The 12,064-nt window shown below is 44.5% G+C and overlaps 1 long non-coding RNA gene across 1 annotated transcript; it reads right to left on the reverse strand.

Annotated features, from left to right (window-relative positions):
• Positions 1 to 6,850: 6,850 nt before the first annotated feature.
• Positions 6,851 to 9,616, reverse strand: LOC129385980 (uncharacterized). The gene is made up of 2 exons (XR_008613455.1): positions 9,450 to 9,616; positions 6,851 to 7,498 (listed from the first exon to the last, which is right to left on the reverse strand). It is a non-coding gene; the product is annotated as an uncharacterized lncRNA (long non-coding RNA).
• Between the last annotated feature and the right edge of the window lie 2,448 nt (positions 9,617 to 12,064).

Genomic DNA, 12,064 nt, shown 5'->3' on the forward strand with positions numbered 1-12,064 from the left:
AAAAAAAAAAAGCTGGAATGTAGCGACTGTTTTAGGGGGCAGTCTTTTGTGGCAGGAAATTTTGAAAATTGCGAAATTAAAAAGACTTCCGTATGAAGTTTACAACTTGATACAAAAGCTATGAAATTGTAAACTTTGTGCTTATATTTTTTAAGCTTACTGACTCTCAGCAATTTTTCCTAAATATTCAAGGTCCTAAATAAAAAAAACAGCCTAGAATGACTAAAATTTAGCTTTTTTCTCTCAAATGCAACAAATTTCATTGAAATTATTCCAGTAGTTGTCTCAAAAGCATTTCTGCATTTTACATGTATTTGAATAAAGAGATTAAAGTTGGCACTGAACTAAAGCATCCTCCTCAAGGTAAGCACATCACTTCTGGCCGTAAGGCCAGTTATCAGTCGACACTCTACACTATAAAAGAGAATTGCCTTTTTTTTACACTTTTCCAGCGATTCCAACTTAGTAGCACGCTTAACTGAATGCAGCTAGGAAGAAGGAAATTTGACAATTTTAGTTCGTGTGCAGAATTAATGCATTTGTATGTCACTGAATTTTGGCCTTCATGAGCATTCATATCCTTGAATTTTCTTTCAATGTTGAATCGAACATTCTGTACAATACCTGAAGCAGCCATCAGGTCACCAAGCAACATAAGGGCAAATAAGAACTTCATCTGGAAGCACTTAAACGGTCTGTTCAATTCACCTGCACAACTGTGAACCAGTTAACGGAGGTTCACGAGAAGTTCAGAAATTGTGCAGCTTGTTTCTGTGGTGCAGGCACAGCGCAACACTCGAAACGAATACCAAGGTGCAGATGCGGTGCAGGCGTTATGTTATGCCCGATTAATGTGCACAGAGTGCACACATTTGAATGATCGTGAACTACAAGTATTATCAGCTTGTGGGCCTAGCTACAAACCACACTTGTAGACACATCAGACGTGCCTAAACGGGCTTTTAATGGCGCTTGCGCCCATGTGCTGGATTATATGCTGCACTGCTGCGTCGCACCTGTACGCCTGCACCAAGTCGGCACCGACAGCGGAGTAGGTGCAGCAAAATCATGAACCAGCCCTGCACCTTTTGAAACGAAGTGGTTCAGCGGGCGCCATTGCTGCACCACTGGAACGAATGACAGGGTGCAACACCTTGTGAACTGGTTCAGGCGGTGCAGGCGAATCGAACGCACCTAAAGTAGAGCACATTCAGGGGTGCTATAACATAAAATGATTTCAAAGTGTTTCGATTCCAATCTCCTGACATCAAATTTACGTAACCACCGGCGCAAGCATCGGGCGGTGACCTGCAGCGTGGTCTGAACAACCCAATCAAACACTCTCCTCGTTTATAGGAGGTCACCTTTGTTCACTTTCAAAACCAATAACATTGCCTATACTCAGCGGTTTTTCTTATCTAATTGACTGACAAGAGGCGAGGAGTACGGTCTAGTGGAGAGGGTTTCGATGGGGCCGAGCCAGCACAGTGAAAATAGATAACTGCATGAAGAGGGTGGTGCCGGCTTCTCCGATTGGTCCGCTTCACCTTACTTAGCTTGCGGTGGCTGGTTGAAAATCGCGGCGCCTTGCAACAGAAGGATAAGAATGCCGCTAAAACGGATCCTCAGCAAGGAAGAGTTGGCAGAGCGATGCTGTATACATGCCGCAAGAGCTCGATAACGTTTTACTGCCATGCAAAAAGATTTATCATGTGCAAATAAATACATGCTGACCGGCAGGTGCGAGTAGCGAGGGCCTGAGCGATCGGTGGGCAGCCATCTTCTATTCCTTTCAGAACGGAGCAGTCTCTGGCTATTCAGAAAAATTTTCAGTTTTGTTCGGCATATTAATGCATTTTTTTTTCGCGTACACGTCGCTTTGATGCAGTGAGGTTTTGCGGTATTGTGAGGTTGCGTGACAGACAGGCGAGGTGGGTGTTGCCCAAAAACATTGAACCAATAGCAGAGGGCTAATGGTGAAAAAGCGTTGAATCAGGAATAATTTTTTTTTGGTGCGGTTTAATCACTCATAATCAGTGTGTACATGTATATCAGATGGAGAGCCATCACGGTTTTCGTGACGTCGCGTGACAGACGGGTGAAGTTTGGAGTGGCCTGAAAAATTTTTGACCAATCGTGGTGGGCTGATTGCAGAATTGGAATAGAAAAGTTTGGAATCATTTTATGTTATAGCACCCCAGGATTCTACAGGGGACCATAGAATGTAGACTTCCATGCAAAGATGGCCAATGTCACAAGGTTCACACGGCTGACGTAATGAAGTCAACCTAAGCTGATCTCAACCTCCCAAAGTGATGCGACATTGGTTGGCTGTTAAAAATTTTTAGCTATGGCAATGGCAACCTCATGGACAAATTTGAGGTTGAGTGAGGTCGAATGCTCGGTGAGGTTATATTTCACAGCAGCTGATGTGCACATTTCCACCTCATGAATAAATATGTGGAAAGTTTTGATTTTACCGATATGAAGGGGTAATTATTTAATACAATAGCCCCAGGCAGGAATCTGGAAGTGGGCTTCACCCCAAGCCACCTGAGGCTTTGTTTTCAATTTGTATAGACAGCTCTCATCACATATGAACCATAGGTGTACATATCTTTTGCTTTACTTCAGATGTGTGACACCACCGCAGTTGGATATCTTGCATCGGCCTGTATCCTCTGACCTTACTTTTAAAAGACAGTGAGTCACATGCCAAACCTCTTCCTCGTCGAGTATTCCTGCTCTAAACTAACAAATGACAGTTGCTGCCTCTCATTCAGTGTTGGCCAAAGACACCTAGCCAGAATCTTGGTACTGAATAATGAAACTACGCAAGACAAACATTCTTTTTCTGGTATGTTGCGCGTAGGCAACAATTGTCAATAAAGGGTTAATGAGAAATAAATTAAAAACTGACATGCAGTAGAATCTCGTTGATCCGATCTTCACAGGAACTGGAAAATAAAGTGTATCATAGGAAAATCGCATCATCCAACATATTATCCAACCAAATCGGATCTTCGGCAAAAGAAAAAAAAACTTAACATTTCGAAAAATGTATTAAGCAGAATCGCATCGAGGTTCCACTGTATAGAAAGAAACGACACTGAAATTGGCTGTAGAAAAGTTAGTAAATTACTAACTGCGCTCTGAAGCTTGTCACAATTTTTTCTAGAGTTTAGAAGTCTAGGACCTTGATTTAACGCAAGAAATGAATAGTCCAAAATATCATGTAAGTACCCCTTTAAAGTTCAACATCTTGCGACGTATTTCTGCACATTGAGACGTAATATTTACCGAAGCCATAAGACTCTCAACAAAGCATGTTTCACAGTCTTGCAGGCAAACCGAACATTTACAGTGGTGCACCTTCAAATGGTGCAGTCAATTCTATGGACCTAATGCTTGCATCTTGCACACCTGCTCAAGCCAGAGGCAGGAAATTAGGACAACCTCGAAAACACTTCAATTATCTCTTTCTGAAAGAGAGAAGTGTGTTTTATCCAGCAATTCTTGACATAGCCAGACTGGTCTAAAGGTAAATTCACAACTATGTTCCTCACAAAGGCCTGATTCACACAGGTGTTATCGGCCCCATCACGGTACACGCGTCTGTCAGGACAGAGCATTTCCTTGCCGATTTCTCCGCTGAAACAAGACGCTATCGACATTTGCTGATGCTCTAAATATCATCAGTATCCTATGTTAGAGGAGAAAATGGTGTGAAAACCCTCTACTTTCACAGATACAGGTTCCGTAACATTTGGTGCCGAGACATGACAGGATGGGTCAAATGTGTGTGAACCAGAATTAACTTACAATGGCACTTGAACATAAGATAAGTTAGAGAAACATTGCTGTAAACAGATGGCAACACAGGTGAAAAGTTTTAGATAATGATGCCAAAGGACAGACGCCATTGCTTGTAATGCTTCAGTAGAAGCACAAGGTGAGATTTTCAAGATCATAAGCTGGAATCTAAACCACGCAAGGCAAGCAAAGCCCACCTGCCAACTGTGTTCACAGCAGCCTACACATATTGTCAACCCACGTGACGTTTCTGTGGCCAACATACCATGGCGGTTATGCCAGGATGACTGGACGCAGATGGCAACGTACCCAAAGCATTCTCGCCTTGAGCTAGCATTACAGATGCAGCCAAGGAGCGCCTGCTGCATAAATCAGTCTTGCGTCTGGAAGCGTCCGCAACCTCCATGAAAGTGTTACAGAGGAAAAGAGATGCACCAAATACATTTACTGAATATTTACAAAAACTGTATCAGCTGACAAGATAGTAGTTAGCACGCAAAATCCAAAAGTGTTCCCTTTTTCATCAGCCTTTTAAAATATGCTCTCTAGATCACTAGACTATCGAAAGCAGGAACAATCGATCGATCCTCTTCCAAAAAAGACAATACAGCACTGACATGGGTACTCACATGAATGAGCCCACTTCATGTGTCGACCACTCGAATCTGTTTTAAACACAGGCCTATTTCCAAAGTTCCAACTGCAGTGCACTTGCACTGCAGTTGGAATGTAAATTAATTTGGGCTAGTTGATGGGTCTTAAACAAATGCACAGTGCAAAACAAAATATAGATGGAAGTGACAATGTGGACAGAACAGTCTTCCAACTGTTTCTATTAGAGCATAACCTCCCTATAGCGAAGCAACATATAGGGAACTGACAGTTGAAGTGAAAAAAGTGCCAGTCCTGATTACACTGCCTTAGGCATTCACATATTTTTCAATGATATCCATTCATGCACTGCGTGCACAAGAGACTATTTAAATATGACAAGCCTTTGGTGTAACTTAGAATGATCAGGGGTTCCCTGCAGTGCGATTAGGTGGCAAGTTTGGTTCAGTACATATTGATTGGTTTCATTGCATGGTATTTATATAATTGTTATTTTTACAAAATATTTCGCCTACTGCCTAATGCGAAATTTGAGTGCAGCTCTATACATGTTTCCATTTCACAATATATTGGCTAGCATGGACAATCTGTCTCGTGTGGCACTTCGCAAACAAAGCGAAGTGTGGCGCGACTGCCTTGCTAATTGGAAGACCACGAGAGCAGCACATGGGTGATGCGTGGGTGCAATTCACAGCAGCTGCCGCAGACAGATGATGCACACTAGTGTGGTATAAAGGCATCCAAGATTTTCCTTCCTAGGAAACGTCTAATGAAGCAATAGCTCCTAAGAAGGCCACTATCCAAAATAATCAAGAAAGGAATAGAGAAAAATGTCACAGAAAATCACATCAAACTAGGTCAGAGCATCAAAATTGACCAACATTCTAGGCCTTGCCCTTGGAAAAAGTCTTGCAGCAAGGTTAATTGAGCACAAATGATATGCAGGTATTCTATGGAGTGATGTCAAGGCTCAAACACTGAGCTCTGCTCTTCTGTAGGACCTTGGTGATGCACATTTTAAATTCCATTCTTCTGGCTACTATGGTTTCCAGGAAAACTAGTCATCCTTAAAAGGACAGGACACCACCATAGTACATTTTCAGGCATATTACTTGCGCTAGCAGACAAAACAATTAAGGTCTACTGACAATGAACATTTGCTGCAGGACACAATAGCAATGACAGTATTTGGCAGGATGTTTAGACAACAGACTAAAAAGAGTGGACTGGAGGTGAAAGCAGTTCTTTTGGTTAAGTATTTAGCTCAGCCTTAAACAGTGCATTGCTTGCATATAGGGTAACGTACTTGTCATATGCAAGTTTGTAACAGTATACTTATGATGGAAAATTCTGATGAAAACCACACAGTGGCATGGTGAGGCAAGTGGACAACACAGTGGTTTTAAAGCATTGTTTCGTGCTGAGTACTAAGTAGCAAGTTCGGTATTCCCGCACAGCAGCCAGGTTAACGAGATCAAAAATGGGAATAAAATGTCAAACCAAGTGACAGCATGAAGCAAGACCTATAAAGTTTCAAAGTTCTTTGAGTCATGTGTGCACCTTGTTGGCAAATGTGTGAACTTTCGACGCAGAAAAAATGTCATTGGAAACGACTTGTCAAAGATAATCACTTGTTTATCAACAAAGTGAGATTTTATCACACAAGAGTTCAAAAAAGCCTGCTTAAAAAATGAGAAACACCAGTAATTTTCACTTTCTCTTACATTGAACACCCTGTGATTAAACTGTCTATGGCATCTCTAGCATGTCATGCGGACCAACACCTAGGCAAGAGACAATGCCAGCAACTGCTGCAGAATAGGCAAAAGCAGAGAAAACAGTAATGGCACTAAACAGGCTGTAGCATTACAAAAAGAAAATGCACAAGTTTGATGACAAATGATAAAAAAAACAATTCAGAGCCCTTCCACTATGTGAAGATGGAGACCAGCTGAAGCTGTACTTGTTGACAAGTATACTGAGTTATGCATGGTTAATTGCTATATTGATTAAATAAAGAAACATACACACAACTTCGTTATCTTTGATTTTCTATTTACTTTGTTACCATGGTAACCATTGCTTTGTGGTCACTGTGATACACTGCAATTGGTCGCCGATGCTTTCGTGCCCACTCCCGCTTCTGTTCGCAAAGTGATCCTCACGGCCACACTGTTCTTCATCGGTCACAGAGCAGCTATCCGACATTACGGATCTGCAGACAAGACGGGGCTGGCTATAGCAGCAGCCCGTTGCCTTCACGCTGTTGCTCACACCGGTGCTCTTAACATGCACATTGTTCTTCTTCAGTACGGACTAGACGCGTCCTGGCCATAGCAGGACCAAAGGACCAAAGCATAGGACCATAGCAGGACCAAAGGTCGCTAGAGCAATGTCGACTTCACAAGAAAACGAGGCACAGACATTGGTGGGTACACAATGACGTTTTATTATTCTGCCATCCACTCCGGAGCCACTGAGCACTGCTGGCGCACAGCAGGCTACTGTGGATTCAATTTTGCCAACGCAACTTTTTTCTATACACCGTGTCGATGTATGCACTATTGGTCATGGTCAGAACCTAGCCATATACAGCTTCGCTGTAAAAATAGCAGGGGAAACGGAAGCAGACACGTTCAATGCATCACAAAGGAATTCAGCAGGCAAAAAGATGTGGTTTCTACAGCACAAGCCATGACCTTGTACAGCTTGTGGCAACAAAATGCAGCACAAGCAGATAGCTCAATCACTTCGCAGTTGTTCTAGCCTTGTGAACTGGAGCAACTGGCTTTCCTGTCCTGGAAGCATGGGCAACGACACTGCACACATGTTGGTAATATCCAGCTTTGATGCAGACATAGTAACGTGTGGTGAGGAATTAGGTGTAATCTTTGTTTCCACTTCTGCATGAATTTTGTGGAAGTGCTGGAGGGTCAAGGTTTTATACAGCTATTAATTTATGTATGAGGTCTAATAAACCATTGCAAAGTGAATGTGTGGCATCAGCAACAGATAGCCAGGAACTATCACAAAAAGAAGCAAAATAATGCTGGCTTGTCGAAAGTTGCAGGTTCTGGAGGAGAGAGAGAAAAGGACAAGAATGCATCAATCAATTGGACATGACTGAAGGCATGCACGGTATGTCGAGCAAGAAGCGGACAAAGAGTACAAGGAAACGCATGAAGGAGAACAGTCTGACAGTGTGTGAAGGCAAGAGCATCACATAAACAGAAAAATTTGAAGAAAGTAGCAAATGAATGGGGAGATCAGATGCCAAGGAGCAAGCATTTTCTGCTAGAAATGTTATTGCTGTTGTGCCTTAGCCCTGGTGCTGCAAATGGAAGGTGGAAGAAACAAGTACAGTACAAGCTGAAAAAGTGTTGTGGCAAGAGTGAGTGGCATTAGATCGGTGCCTCATCAAAATGATAGAATTTGCAGTGCTCATCTGCACGCAACAAAGTGTGGTAACATGTGCTGCTGGAAGCGTGTGAGCTATCTCGAGATGAAATGTACAATCAGCCAGCTCTTCCAGATTCAGAAAAGACTTATTAAGACCAGAGGAAAATTTCAAAAATTACAAGACGGCAACCTGATTTGATAAATCATATTTTGGATGTTTCCAGTAGAAGCACTTGCACCAACGGAAACTAAGCTGCATTAAAGGTTGGACTTCAGAAAGTGAATCAACACTACACCAACGATAAATGCAATTCCACTACATGGATGACTTGCCTTGTATGAAAACATTCTTTCACCTTGTGCTCTCCTGTTCGCCACGTAAGCATTGCGGATTAAGACGAAGTCTCACTGTTTGGTGCAGTTCATTTGTCACTGGCTGACCACAAATTAATCGCTGTCAATGTCGTGTAATGAGCATTAAAAAGTTCTCTTCGGCGCCTACTTTGTGACTAATGAGCCGGCTGTGCTTACATAGGTGCGAATCCACCTCCAGAGGGTCATCACTGAATTGCATTTTTTTTTTACAGGAGCGTGGACGCCTGCATAAATAGTGTTTTTTGACTGACTGCACATATGTTACCAGGCTTTTTAACAGTCTTTTAAATCACCCACACAGGCATACGTTATCCTCTTCATTTAGTAAAGAGGGGTAAACATCGACAAAATAATGCAGCTCAAGTAGCTTGAACGTGTATGCGTTTTCTATCCGCAGTGACGGACAAGATGGCTCGAGCGTTGCATAAAGCCAGCTTCGCCGCAAGGCATCAGTGTCGCGCAATCAAGCATGCGCAGTGTATTGCGGCGAAGTATACAAAGAGTGGAAAGCGGCCAATCAGAGGATACAGTGCGTATACGTGCGCACCTGCCGCCACGTCTCCTGTCGCAGTACAAGCACGGAGACGCCGAACAAGTGTACTGGCAGGCCTTTAGAACTATTTCGCACGCGGTTGTAGCGATCTGAGCCCTTGTTTCGCCCACATAGTGCGCCCCGTATATGAGCTAGACATCGTAACAGCCGGGATTATTAATTACCCTTGCGCACAAGCTCCTCAGAAACGCTACGAATCTGCACCACGTAACCAATATCAATGTTACTGTACAGCTTTCACAACGGTCTACTGCTATGAAATTGCATGACGACCACTTTTCTTTAGCATAAATTTGTTCCGTATTCATCCGCAGGGCGTAGTGTTTTGCCACTGTGGCTGTACAGCTCTCACAACGATCTACGGCTCAGATTGCATGGCGACGCAAGTTTTAGTACTTACACATACAGAGTACAAGATTTCCATTCCCACGAACCTCCAAGTGTGCTGTATTCTCAGTTACATTAAGAACTAATGCATCGGCACGGCAGTTAATTCATAAACTATTTCCGTTCCCGCGATTCCCCTGAAGTGTGTGGTATGCTGACCTTGATCAACGACACTAATGAACAATGCATCGGCACGTCGTAATGCTTTGGCACTAAAGTCATCCGAGAAGACACCTCACTTTCAAACGTATCCCCTAGCGACTATAAAATTTAATATGCTACCGTCGTAACAAAATAGCAACAAACTCACCTCGGACGCGGCTTTTTCGCCTTGCCGGCCACGCATCCTGTCGATTATGTGCTGCAAGCTTGGCTAGGGACAAACGGAGCAAACGGTTTTCTTCCCCGTAGTACCTAAACGACGAGAAATATTGAGCACCAAAAGTCCCCACATTTCTCTCTCGCAACCACTGCTCCTCGCGCGTGCGCAGAAAGAGCGGTGAAATCCATTTTCGATGTGCTCGTACAGAACAGAGCCGCGGAGTTGGAGGAGCCGAAAGTTGTTTACCTGCCCAGTGTTGCCACAACGCATAGCATCGCCGCTTTCTTTAAACTACATCGGCACATGAATGTCTCAAACACATAAAAAAGACTAGAAATCATTTCTAAACAATTTTACGCGTTTTTAGAGTGTTCCGAAATTCAAAAGCGATAATAATTGTCGTTAAAGTTTTTTTTGTCATGTGTTTTACGACAGCGCATTCGCCTCGTCTAGCCACACTGATAACAATGCAGCGACTCGCCGGCGGCGGCCGGCCTGTCTTCGCTCCATGTAGCGCAGCCCGACGAACATACGGCGTCGCGCCGTGGCAGATTTTCTGCCGCCCGAACTTCGTCGTGAAAGTTCGCTCCATGTGTTCTGGCCTTAACGCCGACGGCCAACGGTAACCGCACTTTTAACACGCCGTTTGGCATTTTATGCACTTTTAGACAAAAAGATCTAGAAAAGTTCTTGAGTTAGACATTCTGAATGCGTTTACCAAAACAGACTCTAGTGACACCAGTAGTGGGTTTTGCCGCAGATAGAACATATACTAGCATATTCCAAGTGCTGAGGTTATGTTTAGAAGAAATTCTATTTTCAGTCTTATCATAGACCAAGACGTCTATAGCCGTTTGTAGCTGTTTCAAGAAGTTTTTAAGAGGTTCTGTGTTTCGTGGGTAGTTCTGCGAAAGGGCGTCTGAGTATCCTGGCGCGCGACGGCGGCAGAATCGGGCGATATGACCAGGGCCACCGCATGCACAACAGATCGGCCGGTTGTCGCGCCTTCGCCAGGGGTTCGTAGTGATGGGAGCAGCCCATGTCACGGACGGCTGAATCGGGGCTGCAGCATACGACACACCATGGGACGGTGAGGGCTGTTGAAGCTGCTGCCGCTTTACTACGTCAGCGTAACTAAGAGGCGTGGCGACAGGTTGCTGATGAATGGGCACCGGCATGGCCTCGGAAATCTGTTCTTGGATGACGTGTCGACGCACGGGAGCCAACGGGATTTGTCGCTGCAGTTGCTGCTGCTGTGGAAGCTCCTGACGCTGAGCAAACGGCAGGAGAGACAACTGGCGGGCCACCTCCTCACGCACAAATTCTTTCATTTGTGCGAGAAGGTGTTACTGGTCAGGCACGATGTCCAGTGCAGCGAGTGCACGATTGACTGTACGTGTGAGATGAACGTCGGGTGAGAGCCCGCTGCTTTCTCAATTCGTCATAGCTGTGGCACAGAGTTACCACTTCAGACACTGTGCCAGGAGACTTCGCGAGAAGCATTTGAAAGATATCGTCGTCGACGCCCTTCACAATATGCTGCATTTTGGCACTTTCGCTCATTGAAGCATCGGCGCGCCTGCAGAGATCGTTATGTCCTCAATACAGGCGGTAAAAGTTTCGTTTGATTCCTGTGCCCGTGTGCGTAGCCGTTGCTCGGCGCGTAACTTCTGCACGGCAGGGCGACCGAAAACGGCAGATATTGCCTCTTTAAAAGCGGACCAGATTCCGATTCGTGGTTCGTATACCAAAGCTTCGCCACGCCAGCCAGATAAAAGTTCGCGGTACTCAGATTAGCAGCGTCATCCCACTTGTTGGGTCCGCTAACTTTTTCGTAGGCCGACAGCCAGTCCTCGAAGTCCTGGTCTTCCGTACCCGAAAATACCGGGGGGTCTCGCTGGCGAACCGGGCCGGGGCAAACGGCGGCCGGGAGAGATGGCGGTTGGGCAGCGTCAGCTTGCATGGTCGAGTGCAACGTACAGGATCGGAGTTCCAGGGTGTCGGCGATGTGCGTACCCAGCACGATCCACCAAATGTAAGGAGGTTTATTGGACGAGTCCAACAAACAGGCGGTAGCTCAGAACAGTAGGTCGGGAGAACAAGATGGTGGTGTTTGAGCGCCGATCTCGTGCCCTACGCTCTTGATGATGATCGGGATGTCATTTCTTCCTTTCTTCATTACAACTATAATAACGTCAAATGGTTTTGAAAATCTGATTGCTTCGCCAACCCGAATTACAGACAGCAGTGAAACTCTACTCGACTTATTCATAACAAATATGCAAAACGATAGCATAACCGCCGGTGTGCTATCATACGACATAAGTGACCACCTTCCAATATTTATCATGATACCTAAACATAGTTTTCGAGACAAGAGGGATGTGAGATGCTTCACTTATCAGCCAATTACAGCAGCCAACCTTGAGGCTTTTAGAACTCAGATGTTAACCTGTGACCTGGAAGTTATCGGTCAAATCGCGAACGCTGAAGAGGCATATACAAAGTTCATAGATATAATTTCTGGTGTATACAAGTACCACTTTCCCGAAAAAAGAATTACCTCAGGCAAAAAAATTCGTAAACCTTGGATAACGCCTGAA

The sequence above is a fragment of the Dermacentor andersoni genome, chromosome 7 (assembly GCF_023375885.2).
Source record: "Dermacentor andersoni chromosome 7, qqDerAnde1_hic_scaffold, whole genome shotgun sequence".
NCBI lineage: Eukaryota > Metazoa > Arthropoda > Arachnida > Ixodida > Ixodidae > Dermacentor > Dermacentor andersoni.